General features: G+C 41.0%; 1 protein-coding gene across 4 annotated transcripts in view; it reads right to left on the bottom strand.

Annotated features, from left to right (window-relative positions):
* LOC119650309 (facilitated trehalose transporter Tret1) overlaps positions 1-16,807 on the bottom strand; it is a 214,357-nt gene that overhangs the window by 155,124 nt on the left and 42,426 nt on the right. For 2 of the 4 annotated variants that reach the window (XM_038052964.1, XM_038052959.1), the window contains exon 1: positions 11,971-12,046. The exons of the other annotated variants lie outside the window; for them this stretch is intronic. The gene's annotated coding sequence lies outside the window, so the exon portion shown is untranslated. Of the gene's footprint in view, positions 1-11,970; positions 12,047-16,807 lie in introns of those variants that run through there. 4 annotated transcript variants of the gene reach the window in all.

Here is a 16,807-nt window from a genome sequence, read left to right as displayed (position 1 = left end):
TCAGTTGGCGGGACCTCCAACTCGCCGATGTTCTGATTCTTCAGTAGTTCATCAAAGTACTCAACCCATCGCTCCAATATGCCCATTCTGTCGGAAATCAGATTTCCCTGTTTTTCTCGGCGGGATGAGGATCGAGGTGTGTAAGGCAAGACTTCATCCTGCTGACTTGTTGGTAAAACTTGCGCGCCTGGTGCGGTTACTCCCTGTACTGAGTTCACAGACCTGCGGAGGGCTGTCTTGTGGATCGCTTCATTGTTAGCTCTCACTTGATTATCAGAGGGGATCCTGGGTGGTGTTGTAATTCGAGCCTGGAGCACTATGCAAATGAGATAGCGGTCCGCGTCTATATTGGCCCCCCGTTCTTCGTCAAGGCTGAGAGGTGGCATTTGATCAAAATATGGTCAATTTGGTTGAAAGTGGTCCCATCTGGAGAGACTCATGTTTGGTTGTAGACCGCTTTCCGCGCAAACCAGGTACTTCCAACAACCATTTCGTGTGACACTGCTAATTGAATAATCCGCAGTCCGTTATCATTTGTACTTTGATGCAAGCTATGGGAGCCAACGTATTGCCTGAATACGGGCTCCGTCCCTACTTGGCTGTTAAAATCCCCTGGAACAAGCTTCGAGGGTTCATTCTACTGCCTCGTAGAAGGTATTCTTCTCCGACTCTGCAGTCTTCTTTGTAGAGACGTGAACGTTGATGAGGCTTATATTTCTAAATTTGACTTGCAAACGCAGAGTGATACCCGTTCGCTTATGTTTTCAAAGCCGATAACAGCACGTTTCATTTTTTAGCTGACTAAAAAGCCAACTCCGAGCACATGGTCTACTGGATGACCACTATGATATATGGGGTAGTGGCTCTGCTCCAGGAAACCGGGGCCTGTCCAACGCATTTCCTGCAGCGCTGTTACATCAGCCCTATATTGGGACAGGATATCAGCTACCTGCTTGGCAGCTCCATCTCTGTAGGATGTATCTGCGACTATACTCTATAAAAAACAAAAATCACATTTTTATGCTATTTAGCATTTTCATGTTCACTCATTTTATGCTATAGTATTTAAGGAGATAATTAATTGCAATTAGAATGCGTGTTGTTCCAATTCTCTATGTTTTTCATGAACTACTTCATATAATTGAATGAGCATGTCTTTCATAGTTAACATAAAATCGTTGCACGAAAGATATTCAAACTTCTTCATGGCCGATAGTTCATGATCGCAAATTCTTTATACTCAACTACTTATAGCTGACTAACCACAAGTCAAGTGAAAGAATAAAGTGAAACTGGCTTGCGGTTTACAATTACAGCTTTTTACATTGAACATCTATCCAAGTATTCATATCTGCATGGTGGAACCTATCAATAAGATTTCAAATTTTAATCTGGTGATATCCATGCACTATAGATACAGATGCATGTCTGGTAGCTGTCGACAACATTTCATGGTTAGAAATGGAAATTAAGAGAAAATATAGACAGTTATCAAGCGTCTGGCAGATTTTCCAGACAGCAATTGAGCAAAAATTGAAAGTTTTATCGACAGTGAAGATACTGATTTGCATTTACATGTTCTGCGTTTATATTCATAGTACGTAGATAGTGGATACCCATGGCAGACAATCTATGCCGAAGAAAATCTTTATTTAAACGTGCACACAAATCCTCTCTTGCAAGGTGAAATATCAATCAGAATTGCGTTCGCCTTGTTCGCAGAATCTAGTCTAAAAGTTCAACACAATTATTATTAAAAGATTTAAAACGAGTGTTTTGAAAACAAGTTTCAATGCCACTTTCAGCAGAATGTTCTACGGTTGAAACTAGATGCTGCATAAGAGCAAGTAGAGTGAGAAATGTAAAGACGCAGACGGCCTTCACTTTTGAATCCATTCTCTGGAAAAGATACTTACCAGCTGCAACAAATCTAGAATCTAAACATGTCGTGTTGACAGATAGGATTCGAACGCTTCTAGATATTATCCAATCTGATTGGGACGTCGTTGAAGAGATAAATCCTTTCAAAATCAAATATGAGCCGCATCACCGCATAATAAACAAAGGCTAAATGCGACGTCGTCTTTTCAAAATTGGACAAAAATTGTTACATCGGGAACATTCCTAATTATCTTTCACCATGAGAAATCAAAATATTCTGGCTTTGATATTTTACAAGTTTTCGGAGGTTGGAATATACACAAAGGCCACTTGTTGGAAAATGAGTGTTTTCTTTGTAAAATGGGCGTATAAATTACATTAATTATTGCTGAAATGTAGCGCACTGAGAGGATCTAACATTATTTTGTAAGATACATTCTCTCCACCATCAAACAAATTCGCCTACGCAACGTTCTAAAATTGGAAAAAGATGCAGAATAGAATGTACGAGTAGTTGTTTGTAAAATGCTTTCCAGATGATAATTTGCTTGACCGTTTTTATAATTACGAGTATTTTATTGACAAAATATCTGAATAATTTATATGAATATGTGTGTGTATGCGTTATCGGCTTTGAAAATATAAGCGAAAGGCTATGCACTCTGCGCTTGCCAGGTAAATTTAGAAATATAAGCCTCATAAACGTTCACGCCTCTATAGAGGAGACTGCAGAGTCGGAGAAGGATACCTTTTATGAGGCAGTTGAGTGAACCCTCGAAGCCTGTCCCAAGTATGATATCAAAATCATACTTGGAGATTTCAACAGTCAAGTAGGGACGGAGCTCGTATTCAGGCGATACGTCGGCTCCCGTAGCTTACATAGGGAACCAATGATAATGGACTGTGGAGTATTCAGTTAGCGGTATCGCACGAAATCGTTATTGGAAGTACGGTTTACGCGGAAAGCGGTCCGCAAACATACGTGGGCCTCTCCAGACGGGACCATTTTCAACCACATTGACCACGTCCGAATTGAGCCCCTCCACCTCTCAGCCTTGATGATTGTCAGAACATATAGGGGAACCCATATAAACTCGGATCACTATCTCGTTGTCACAGTGCTCCCGGCTCGAATTGCAACCCCACCTACAATCCCCTCCCCAATCAGGAGTGAATACTGAAGCCATGCACAACACAGCCCTCCGTAACACCTATAAGAGGGAAATGGATGCCGCAATAACCGCAGCTAACAAATGTCTTGGAGATGAAACATTAACAAATGATTTTTACAACCACCTGAAGAGCATTATCGTTATTACAACCACAAATATATTTGGCCCCAGCCGCAAGAAAAGTCGGAACGGCTGGACTGACGATGAATGTAAGCTTGAAACAGAACGGAAAAACGTTGCATACCGAATGGTATTCTCAAAGAACGCGGGCACACGCAGAGACCCATCATGAACTCCGTCGAACGGAGAAGCGACTTCACAGACGGAAAAGGGAAGCCTGGGAGAACCAACAGGTCTATGAACTCGCACCAGGTGCGAAAGTTTTACCAACAAGTCAACAGGATAGAGCCTGGTCATCCTGCCGAGATAAAGAGGGAAAACTAATTTTCGACAGAATCGGCATATTGGAGCGATGGGTTGAGTATTTTGATGAATTGCTCAACAACCAAAATATCGGCGAGTTAGAAGTCCCGCCAACTGAAGACGACGGACAATACTGCCACCACGAAGTATAGAAGAAACAGCTCGTATAATTCACCAGCTTAAAAATCATAAGTCGCCTGGGGCCGATGGAATTACAGCCGAATTGGTTAAATATGGAGGCGACCAATTACACCAAGTGGTTCATCAACTTGTGCTCAAGGTATGGGACAGCGAATCAATGCCTGCCGACTGGCAAAGAGGCATTATCTGTCTCATACATAAAAAGGGAGTTATCACGCAGTGCAGCAATGATAGAGGTATCACGTTGCTGAGTACCACCTATGAGACATTTTCCGCTATCTTGCTAGGTCGGATAGCACCATACGCTCAGAACATCAGAACATCATTGGTCCATACCAAAGAGGCTTCACTCCAGGTGGCAAGCAAAGGAAAAATTGGTGAAATATAGACATCAGTTGCACCATCTTTTCATCGACTTTAAGCCGCCTATAACATCATAGCCAGGGTAAAGCTGTACACGGCCATGAGAGAAATCGTTATCCCGATGAAATGGATAAGACTGACTAGGCTGACCCTGATGATGCGCTGTCATGCGTCCTCTTCAACCTGGTCCTGGAGAAAGTGATTCGCGATGCAGATGTAAATGCGAAAGGCATTATCCTCTTCAGGTCTTGTCTTGGGAAGAACAATCTGAAATATACATTCTACCTTCATCCAGATCGAGCAGGCGGCGTGAGGTCTCGGGCTGCACATTAATGAAGGCAAGACGAAGTACTTGGTGGCGACATCAGCCAAAAGAATGAAGAACATCGAACTTGTCAAACGAAAACAATAAAGGTAGGAGACTACAACTTTGAGACCGTTGAAAATTTCTGCTATCTAGGGCCGAAACTCTCAACCGAAAACAGCTACGATGATGAAATCCGCCCACGGGTCTTGGCTGCCAACAGAGCCTATTTCAGCTTAAAAAACTGTTTCGCTCAAAACCTTTCACCATAGGGCCAAAGCTCTTACTGTACAAGACAATGATCTTGCCAGTCCTTATGTATTCCTCGAAGATTTGGGTTATTAGCAAAAAAAAACTGCGAACACACGGCCGCGTTGGAGGGAAGAATCCTCCGAAGAATTTTCGGCCCCCCGCATGAGGGTGGACGATTCTGTAGCCTACATGAAGACGAAATCTATAAACGATACCACGACCGTCTGCTTTTGGATAAAATCCGGCTCAACAGGTTACGGTGGGCGGTTCACTTAATCCATATTAACAAAGATGGTCCAGCCCGGAAAGTCTATAAGGGCAATATCTATGGTAGAAAAAGAAGACGAGGCAGACCCTGCCTAAGATGGACCCATGTCGTAGGTGAAGACGACAGATAGCTATTAGAGATATCGAATTGGTGGGCCTCGACGCAAAATCGAGGTGTCTGAAGTTCCTTATTAAGGCAGGCCTCGACCAGTTCTTGCGCCCTTAATGATAATGGTGATGACGTGTTATTTCTACAGATACTAAGCCTGTTTTACAAAGAAGAGAGGAGACGGATAAAAACATCAGAATAGTCAACGTCATTTGGACACATGCTCGAAAAACTGTTCCGGCCGAAACGTCCCACTATAGGGTCAGAGCTTTTACTTTATAAGATAATGAGCTTGTCATGCATTCCTTGGAGACTTGGATCCTTAGCCGCAGATTTTTTGATAGCCTACAAGAAGACGAACTATTCCGTAGAGGCTACATAACGACGAGATTTATGAGCAATGCCACGACCGTCTGTTTGCGGATAAAATCCGGCTGAATATGGCATGGCCAAAGATTCAGAGCAGTCTGCAATTAAAATGGGCGTGGAAGGTGGAGTGGTCATTTTCAGGCGAATGTTATTAAGGAGCTCCGTTGGGAACCAAGTTGGGTACGAACCCAGACAAGTAGGGGAAGAAGGGACATAACATGAGAGGAGATCGGACAGGATATTGTAGAAGGTATTAAGAGCTTTATACTACTTTGAGTTGCTTAATATATGAACCCAGTTGATAGACGCTAAAGCTGAGTTAAGACCGTCAAAGTTGGCTTTGCGGAAGTTGAACTTAGTAGATTTACGCGCAGTTTTGGAATTTGTTCGAGGAAGCTCCGTCTCAGATTCAAGTGGGGGGTGATGGGCGTCAGTTTTGACATACGGGGATGTGCAAGGAAATAAAGAGAGGCGGCGCTCAGGAAGGTTGGAACGGAAGAGGTCATGAGTGCAGCCCAAGGAATTTTTGGTTCTATTGAAATTCAGGGCAGAGCAAGTGTCCACAAAGTAGAAGGGAAGAATGGGAAAGGTTGTGTATAGGAATTGAAATGCTAGGATGATTAAGCCAGTGGAGGATAGGGTAATTAAAATCTCCGCAAAGACAGAAAGGGAGGGAAGAGAATCTGATAGTAAGGAGTTCAGGCAAACTGTCGAACAATTCTTCATACAGGTGGGAAGGGCAAGCACAGGGTACGTAAATACAAGAAGAAGTAAACGGAGCGGCTTAATTCCGATTCGTGACCTGCTGCGGATATTGTCCCGTTGAAGGTGCTATAGAGCGAGACGGGATCATAATACATTTTCAGAAGCCAAAGTCTCGTTGAACGAATTCGTAAGCAGCCGAGAACACGGAAATAACGTACTCCAAAGCGTACAAAGACACAACAGTCTGACTGGCAAGGCTATGGCATTAGTGCTTTAGGATGCGAATGGTATAATATTCAATGACTATCTTGAGAAAGGAAAGAATCAGCAACTATTACATAGCGTTATCGGAGCGGACGAAATCGTGGAAAACGGCCCCATTTGAAGAAAAAGAAAGTACTGTTTCATCAAGATAATGGCAATGGCAAATGGCAAAATTACATGAATTGGGCTTCGAATTGCTTCCGCATCGACCGTATTCTCTAGATCTGCCCCCATCGCTTGTTGGAAAGAAATTTGGAGACAATGATGAAGTAATCGCCGAAACTGAGACTTATTTTGAGGCTAAAGAAAAATCGTACCATAAAAATGGTATCTAAAAATTGTTCAAGTCCATCAATCTCCGGTGCGCATTTTGCATAACATAAATAGAGTGTGCTACATCATTGAGGTGGTATTTTTTGAGAATCTCTATTTGCCACAGGACTACTAAAGTATCGGCAGAATTGACGCTTTTTATTCGATTTCATTAACTTTAAGTGCAGGAAATACCCAACTCTTATTTAATCTGCGAGACCTGAGATATGAGACCCAGGCCATTCATTCCGGCCGATTTTCGTAGGGAAGCATTCCATGCGACTCATGATCCTGGGCACCCAGGCATCAGGACGACGAACCGGTTATCTACTGATAAATATTTCTGACCGTCCATTAACAAGGACGTAAACTCTTGGGTCAGACAGTGCATCATGTGCCAGAAGTGCAAGCCAACAAGCACTTTCGAAAGAAAATATGTGCATTCCCTTGGTCAACCAAGAGCTTCCACACCATCCATCTCGACATCATCGGCCCTTTTCGAGATCCGCACGGATTCAAGTATTGCCTCACAATCTTCGACAGGTTTAGGTGGTGGTCTGAATCAATACCTCTGTCGGACATTACGGCACAATCATATACCAAGACCCTCTGTGGAGAGTGGATTTCGGACTTTAGTGTTCCAGCCGCTATCATCACGGACCAGGGGATGGAATTCAAATCTACTCTTTTCACGAAGTTAGCAAAGCTCCTTGGCTCCAAACAGCATAGGACTACTGCATACCATCCGTAGTCCAATGGTATGCCGGAGCGTTGGCACCAGACACTGAAGGCCACTCTAATGGCCCGCGACGATCCGTCGTGGTCGCGGTCTTTGCCCTTCGTCCTTCTTGAACTCCATAGTGATGTGGCGGGTCATCGGAAGCACGAACCTAGGAGCCATTATGGACTCGCTTCCATCGCTGCATCCAATGGCCGCGGAAAACAGCTGACGACCTGACAGTAACAGGAGGATACAACTGATCACCTGTCAAACTTGTTTTACCTTAAATATCATAAAGGCGAATTGAGAACAATTTCTAGTGCGACCTCAGTACAGCGTGAAATGTAAAAGACGTAGTTGTAACATTAGAAACAATCAAATAAACAATTACTGAATTTCCGAGCGATTTCGGTTTTCTATAGAAATTGATAAACAAAGAAGGACATTTTTCCCAAGTATAACCCGCGAAGCCAACTACATATATTGAATTTAAAAAAAAGAAAATTATTTGCAATGTTAGTCAACGAACTTTTCAGGCCACCTGGTATGTATATGAAAAAAAAATCAAATTCACTTGAGCCTTAGAATTCATCCCCCTACTTTATCCATTCGCAATTTTTGTCTCATTTTGAAGAAAAAAATAACTTCACTGTCTTTAAAAGACAGTAATCATTCTAGTCTCGTTTTCTTTGCTTTCTTCCTTCATTTCTACATTTGTGTTTTAGTTTCATTTTGAAAACGCCAAAGGACAATGATTGAACAGCCGCCAGACGAAGCATCCTTTTTCTTCCTATTTATATCTTAATAGCAATATATGTTTAGCATATTTTAATTATTTATTCATTTTGAATTATGATTTTTTCAACTTTTCCTAAATAAACCCCTTAAGTTTTGAAATCAAATTTCGCCTTCATTATTCTTTACATTAATTGAACCATCTGGATTGATTTTCCCGCAATATTCTTCTATTTTTATTATTATTGATCAAAGATATTAAAAAAATGTCCGCCAGAAATTTCAAGGCGATATTAATACATGTTAGCGACCGTTAAATTGTTTTTATTTAAGGTAACTAAAAATTGTCCCAAAAATACAACAAAATTCAATTTAGCTTTAGGCCAATGTTTAGTATGATTTCAATAGAAATATAACTCAATCACAGCTTTTTGAATTGGTAGATTAAGTTCTAGGCTGACATCAAGTGTGTGTTGTAATCACTTTAGAATGTCTAGAAATAAACGCACAGTTCAGAAGATACTCATTCTATTCCGGCCAAAAAAAATAAAGAGAAATTTTTAGTATCACACGTGATACTATATTTTTATTTGTTTCAATTTAAAATAATTTAGGTTTATGATTCAGTCTCCTTCTATCATTTGGGCTTAGATTTATGGGAGGAGCGGTTTTCAGGGTGATCTTATTTTGCGGTACAAGATTTTTATGGTTATAGCCCTGTAGCGTCCGAGAGCTGAGTGTGTTCACTGATGTTAAGCTATAAATTGCAAATAAATTCATGACGAGGAGTATTTTTCAGAATGAAATTTTCATTGTGCTTCAGATATTTGGAATATGTTATGCAAAATTTCAATATTTCATATACAAAGTAAAATAAAAAAAGCAGTAAATTTTAATTCATTTAATTCAATGTAATAGGATACAGTATCGAACTTGACTAGGTGCTTACTTCGAATATCAACTTCTATTCAAATTTTCCCTTGTAGGCTTTCACCCTCATGGTGGTATGTTTCACGTGGCCAAGAAGAATTAGCAGGCAAATCATTTCTAGGCACTGTGTTGACTTTATTATAATTAACAGGAAAATAAGGATAGATCGTTGCCCACATGTCAGGTTAAAGTTGCATACAACCTATTTCTCGTATAAATCATTAACAGCGAGCAGTCAAGACGTAACACCAGGTATGCGATCTAGACCTGAATTAGTAAGGAACTCCAGACATCCCGGTTTTACGTCGAGTTCCACCAATTCGATATCCCTAAAAGCTGTCTGGCGTCCTGGCCTATGCTATCGTTTCATTTCAGGTAGGGTCTGCAAAGTCTTGTTTTTCTACAATACACATTTCTACAATATCTTCTAGATATTGCCCTTATAGACTTTCCGGGCTGGATCATCCTCATCCATACGGATTGAGTGACCCGCCCACCGTAACCTATTCAGCAGAATTTTATCCACAAACAGACGATCGTGGCATCGCTCATAGATTTCATCGTTATGGAGGCTACGGAATCCTACGCCCATCCTCATGTAGGAGGTCAAAAATTCTTCGGAGGATTCTTCTCTCGAACGCGGCCAAGAGTTCGCAATTTTTCTTGCTAAGAACCCAAGTTTCCAAGGAATACATGAGGACTAGCAAGATCATTGTCTTGTACAGTAAAAGCTTTTCCAGCGTTTCCAGCGGAACAGTTTTCGTAAGCTGAAATAGGCTCTGTTGGCTGAGAGAATGGATGCCCTGAATCTACAAATTCGGAATATATACCGTACATGCCTAGCACACGCTTATATTTCAGTCTGACGTCAGTACTAAAAGCATTGCAAAGACTTGTAGATCGGTTCATAAAGTATACATACATTCCTAAGTGGCCACTTCACTATAGGCAACACACCTACCAGAAAGGCAAATCCATGGAGGTAGCGCTCCATGAACTCACAGAAAAAATTAAAAGAACGATGTCCGAAAAAGAATGCGTCTTAGGCGCAAAAGAATATGTCTTAACCTTCAATTATGCCTCATTCCTGCCAATTTGTCAAGCGGAAAGACAGCAAGGAATCGATCCGCTGTTAATTAGATCGATCCTTCACATGCTGGAAGAAAGATAAATCTTCGTAGTGATCGGCCAAAAGTCTATTGAGGCAGGATGTCTTAGGGGCTGGCCGCAGGAGAGGCTTCTCTTTCCTCTCTTATGGCTCCTGGTAATAGACTGGACTAGTTATGTTCACTAAGAACGTCAGCAGGGTCGGAAATTCAGTTGGTACTCACAGTCAAGTATTTAGAAGTACACCCCGACTACAAGCTAACGTGGAACTACCATATCCAGGAACAATATCAGAAATACTGCAGATTGCTGTGGTGCTCTAGGATTGCGCTAGGTAAGCCTATGTATTACTAGATTAATGGATACTACGCCGACTGGAGCACTAGAAGCTAACCTAAATCTACTTCGCGTTCATTTTGAGGTGAAACGGAAAGCAGCCAACGGCGAATACAGATTCGATACCATTGGTGCGTAGAGAGGCGGCCTATCATACGGTCATGTGTCCATCTGGAAATTTCTTGATAAACGTCCGGTGGCTCTGAGGCTGGTCAATCATATGGTTTCTATACTCTGTCGGAATAACCAAAAGAGAAGTCGATAAATGTCCACCTCGATTACAGACCTAATAATCTTCACCGACGGGTCAGTTACGGAAGACGGATCAGGCGTAGGGGTGTTCTCGGCTAATCCAATTATGGAACTGGCCCGAACCCCCGGAAAAATGACGACCATATTCGACCATTTATTGAAAATATATCCATTGGCAGCTTGCGATAAAAATGCCAGGGTTGCACCATTCGAACCTGTTCTAACAGTTGGGCAGCACTCTCAACACTAAACAGCAACAACATATCAAGCCAGTTGGTGTGGACTTGCCACCAGTTGCTGCTGATACTTGGTCGACTAAAGGAAACATTCGTGATATGGGTGCCAGGTCACTCAAACATCACTAGTAATGAGGAACCTGACAGACTGGTTCGCCAAGGATCGGTATCCACAATGGTGGGGCCAGAGCCAGTTTTTTAAACTCCATTAGAAAAAAATGGAATGGTGGTTTCGGCTGTATACAGCCAATATGAGGAGGCAGAAGGGATGGTGCTGCATTTCATATGCAACTGCGCGGCATTCTCAGACCTCAGACACGAAGACACCTCGGTAAAGTTTTGTTCAATAAAGAATCTGATCTCTAGAAAATGCTCTCAGATTCGCAAAATCCTACGAACGCCGTAGGCGGGGGGCCGTTGTATAGGCGATTTACGGGGATAGTACAATGAGCCCGACTGCTTGGTCCTATGCTCCTCCCCACAAAAATAAAATAAACTAAATTTGTGTAACGGCAGTATAGTCGAAGAAGTGCCCAAAATATTCACCAAAATTTATTTCAAAGTTCCAAAATGATTACGAATAGGATGCAAAGTAAGACAAGATCACAACACTCAGACTAGTTGAATGGTCACTTAATGAATCTTATTTTACTATGGAGATCAGATGAGCACGAATAAAGTTAAAGATTGATATTAACGAACTGCAAGTCATGTCTACGTTAAAATTATCAAAAATCGTCTTATAAATTCTGAATGAAAGCCACATGATATGACCTCATGCTTTTCACAATGGAAGGAAACCATCAGGATTAGAAATAGGTGAAGGTGTACATATTTGTGTCCTTAGATTCAACAGCTTTACATACACACATTTATTTCCCAATCTATTCTGGATGTAAATATTTTTCTGTTTTTATTGAGCGCTTTCTTTAAAAAGAAAAGAGTGAAACAAAAAACAAAAAGTTAATTTTCGAGAAGAGAAAATATCATAAAGTTTAGGTTATAGCTAGTGAGAGAGGTGAGTAGAAAATTAGGAGAAGCTCACTCCAATGCAAAGAGTTCAAAATTAGGCCTGTATGTATCTACTTTACCGGTTCAATAGATTTCGAAGGACACACTATGATTTACCGGTCCTTCTATTATAATTTCACTAACACTCAAATTAATAACAGGAATCAAACTAGAGTATTTCTAGAACAATTTGCACCGAAAGACTTTCACCTCAATAAAAAAATTCAGGGAAAACCACCAACAATATCTAAATATAGATCACAATTGCCCGCAACAATGAAAACAATGATCCGGTCCAATGGCGAAACTATATTACCAAAAAATTTCCCAATTTCTTTCACCTCGGACACCACCCAGATTCTGTCCATACATTCATCAATATATAAACACTATTTTCGTCTTCATGTCCACTTAATCACAATCTAATCTTTCACCCCATTCAAGAGCCAAAGTACATATGGCATTCAAATTCACCAATACCAGAACTAAATATTTTTAACTGATAATACTACAATGAGAGCGTGACTACAATAAAAATAATAAATGCACTTCAGATATGAGCGAAAGATGGAAATCTTTGATTATCTTTCTTTATTTATTTACTGCCTTGAATTCATCCTCGTCGAAAAGATTTGAAAGCTCACAATATACATAATCAAGGCAACCACTGATAACGCAAATCTGTCGATAAAGCGCTAGAAATAAAATGAAACCGTAGAAAGACTTAAGTAAGAAGTGTACATAGCAATCTTGATTAGAATAATTAAATTTTTATCGAAGCCGGAGAGAGATTATGTTTTGCCCCGTAGTTTATGAAAGAAAATTGCTGTTTAATCATTGGTGAAATGATAAGAAAGTTCGTAGTTAATACATAGTACATAGATATGGTGGTTGATCCCCTTAGCTTTAGATGTCAGTTAAGAAACGTTCAACCTGAAATGTGTGGCACTTTTGGGGGTATTAAAGTTGGTTAAGTTGGAGAGTTCATACCACACCGGATTTGTAAGTATTATTCCAGGAATAGAGATCTTCATGTGGCTCAATATATCGGAGAAACATGCGACGCGTCCACCCTTAGAAGATGCACATTTCTCAGTAGGAAACCTAACTACTGATGAAATAGTAAACTGGCCAGCCCTCGATCAGCTTGCTACGGAGTCGAACAAGTAACTTAAAGGAGTGATTCAGAAGGAGAAAAGCACCCCTATAGGAATGCTTATTGAAATATGCAACCACCTATTCAACAAAGGAGGAGAAAATGTTAGAAAGCACCCTTCACTGATCATATCCAAAGGCCAACCTATGAAACAAGAATTCCTGCAATGGTCAGAAGCGAGCTGCTCGCGATCTGCAACAAAGCAGATAATGACAAACTCAGAGGCCAAAGTTGATGGGAAAGTCTGCATCAGATTCGTTCGCTGAGTGTTTCGAAGCGCATGCCTCCCCGCTATGCCTCCTGGACACTATGGGGAAAATTTTGGAGCAAGTAATCCACAATTGTTCGTTACCAGGTCTTAAGCGCCAAGGAAGACTTTCAGATAAGTAGTGAAACTTCTGTAAAACCAGCCAAAAATGTGACTCATAGAGAGGGTAGTGCAATAAATATTATTTGATAGGGAGCCTATGTAAATGTGAGAAATGTTTTCAGTTCTAATACGGATCCTAATACGGATATCTCTGGCGACAACTGGTATTCTCAGCTATCTCGTTCCTATTGTCAAGAGTTATTAAGCAGAAGAAAGATTCGGACATGAAACCAATTCCGAACCTCTGAAGGGCGCTTAACCTCTAGACTCCGAGTGGAAGACATGGTGTTAAATTACGCCGATGGCATGCCACTGGTTCTGGTTGCAAAGTACCACACGGAGGCTGAGCTATACTCATACGAAGTAATCAGAGTCTTTCTAAAGCTTGAACAGCAAGTCGTGAATGGACGATTGGGGAGGAAAAACGGAAACGATCCTAACCACCAAGCACCATGAGGGAAGTTACGATCACATTAGAATTAGAATAGGGGGTCATGTTATCACCTCCAAGTTCCACGAATATGGCTCCGACAAGAATAATACTGAATGTAAGAAAAAACAGTTCCTGGTTAGGGAATACAACCTTCGGGAAGAGAGGATTAGAGATGTCTGCTTAAACGATCGCCTCAAATTGATTATTGCTTAGTAGTTTTAAGAATTCTTTTTAAAGACGTACCTACGATAGCTACTATTTCTCCTCTAAATAATCTAAAAGGAATCGAACCACGGAAAATCATTTTCTGTACAGCTTGTATGGAAGGAAAAATCTCACGACTTGGACGAATGATCATATAGAATTCAAATCCTTCCACAGTCCGCCGGAGGTGTCAACTAAGTCGGGTATACAAAAATACATTTTAAATAAATCGGGAAACCGGAAGCTGGACGCATCAGGTTTGAAAGGTTTTGTGTATTTCTTTTATAAAGGTGTTTGAGTGGAATTTGTCTCATTAGTACGTAGCACGTAATATATGCATATATTATGTGAGAATATCCACTTTCAGGTGATAATGACATTGAAAATCTTGAATTTGCAAACAAGCGACGACTTTTGTCTATTATAACTTGGTAGGATCATGCTCTATATTATACCCCACATTGTTATTAGAATGAACTTAAGGGGGGTTTTGCAGCCAATTACTAAAAATTGTAGTAATATACAGGGTGCGGCAGCATAACTTCCTTTTTTCAAATGCGCGCCACTCAGTTAGTTGATGTCATAGTGGAGCGCTAGTGGTCTCGTCCAAGAGGGGACACTGTAAAGTTTTGTCCCGACACGGTTCAGTCGCCATCATGCGTTGGAATAGTGAGAAGCGTGCCTTTGCCGTTGAGGTTTACTTTTCAAGCGGATGTTCGGTTATTGCAACACAGCGTGCATTTCGGAATCGCTTTAATTTAGCCCCGTTGGCTCCCGTCCCAGACCGCAAATCAATTGTTACATGGGTCACTACATTCAGACAAACTGCAAGTGCGACAAAAGGAAGAACTGGAGTCCCTCGGCCCGTTAGATCACCTGAGAACATTGAAGCAGTGAGAGCGTCAATGTTGCGATCGCCACGGCGTTCTGCGCGCAAACACGCATCTGCCCTTGGACTATCCGATCGTTCTGTGAGAAGAATTCTTCGTGATGATCTTCATTTTCATCCCTATAAGATGGCGATAGTGCAGGAACTTTCATAACATGACTTCAATTCTCGGATGAACGCGTGTGAGCTTCTTCTTGATGTCGTTCCCGAGGGTGCTATTGTTTTTTTAGCGATGAAGCCCATTTTCATTTGTGTGGGTCGGTTAACAAACAAAACATGCGCTACTGGGCTGACACCAACCCTCGAGAATTGCGTCAAAAGCCTTTGCGTTCACCCAAAGTCACAGTGTGGTGTGCAACTTCCTCAGCTGGAATTATTGGTCCCTGGTTTTTTGAGGAAAATTAGGTTACAGTGACAGTGAATTCGGACCGGTATGTAAACATGCTACAGAATTTTTTTTTCCCACGGCTAGAAAATTTGGATTTGGGGGACACTTGGTTCCAACAAGACGGTGCAACAGCACACAATTCAAGAGCATCGATGGCTGTTTTGAGGGAACACTTTCCAGAGCGCCTTATCTCAATTAGAGGCGATTAGGAATGGCCGGCACGCTCTCCCGATCTGTCCCCTTGTAATTTTTTTCTATGGGGTTTTTTGAAATCCCGTGTTTATGTGAACCGTCCAAGAACCGTACAAGATTTGAAGACCAACATCCAAGAAGAAATTGCCAACATAACACCTACTATGCTAACAAGAGTCATGACAAACGCCAGAAATCGGTTTACGCAATGTATGGAGAATGGGGGACGTCACCTAACAGATTTGATCTTCAAAACAATGTAAATAAAAACTTTAGATATGTACCTACATTATAAAAAATAAATAAATATTATATTTTCCGATGCATACAATAGTTTTTATTGAGTTTTGAAAAAAGGAAGTTATGCTGCCGCACCCTGTACTAATATTAACTTTATTTGAATAGAGGTATGGAGGGTATTTCCTAAGTACCATATAGTGGCAGCCACTTGATTTTGTTCCAAATTTTTCGGTTGGGAATGAGAATGGGTCCATTAAAGAAATTATCATTTTCAATCCCTCGCACTCCCCATATTTCCAACAAATGTTAAAACCTAGACCGGCTTCAAAAAGTACTGATCATTTGATACCCCACATGACTATATTTAATGAAAAAAAAATGTGCACTCCCCTTTTGCATGTATACGGAGCCCCCCTTAAGTTTGATGTAGAATTATGTAACTCACTGTACGCATGGGTGTTCACAGTTCCCACCTGTCTACCAAATTTGGTATGAATTGCTACAACCGTCTCCGAGAAAAATGCGTGTGACGGACAGACAGACAGTAAATCTTGTGTGAGAATCCTTCTTCAAAAAGTGGGACTACAAAAAGTGGGCGAAAATTCCATTACACTTGGTCCGGCCTATCATCAAGTGAATATACACTTGGTACCTCCGTAATCCTTTCCTAAAATTTTCCTGTGTTATTCTCCCTTTTAACAGCATATTTCATATATCATATATAGGTATGGATACCATTATTACCAAAAGGGTTTTTTATATGTCTAGTAAACTTTCAAGAAAAGGAATACAATTACTTTCCGAACAGCAACTTTACCTCAAGAATTAGGAAACAATGACAAACTGTCCATCTCATCAATCAAGAATCAATTTTCTTCATGAAGGAGCAAATAGCTGAATTGATTCCTGCGGCACCTTCTCCATTTACATGATGTTAAGAAAGGTAGGTAGGAAACAATTAGTGCTGAAGTGTGGCGTTTCCAATCCGCAACTCCTCGGACCCTTGTCATACTAGGAGGTAAGGCGAGTGGGATCCTGCAGATTC

The sequence above is a fragment of the Hermetia illucens genome, chromosome 2 (assembly GCF_905115235.1).
Source record: "Hermetia illucens chromosome 2, iHerIll2.2.curated.20191125, whole genome shotgun sequence".
Lineage (NCBI taxonomy): Eukaryota > Metazoa > Arthropoda > Insecta > Diptera > Stratiomyidae > Hermetia > Hermetia illucens.
This window is presented reverse-complemented; position numbering and strand designations above follow the sequence as displayed.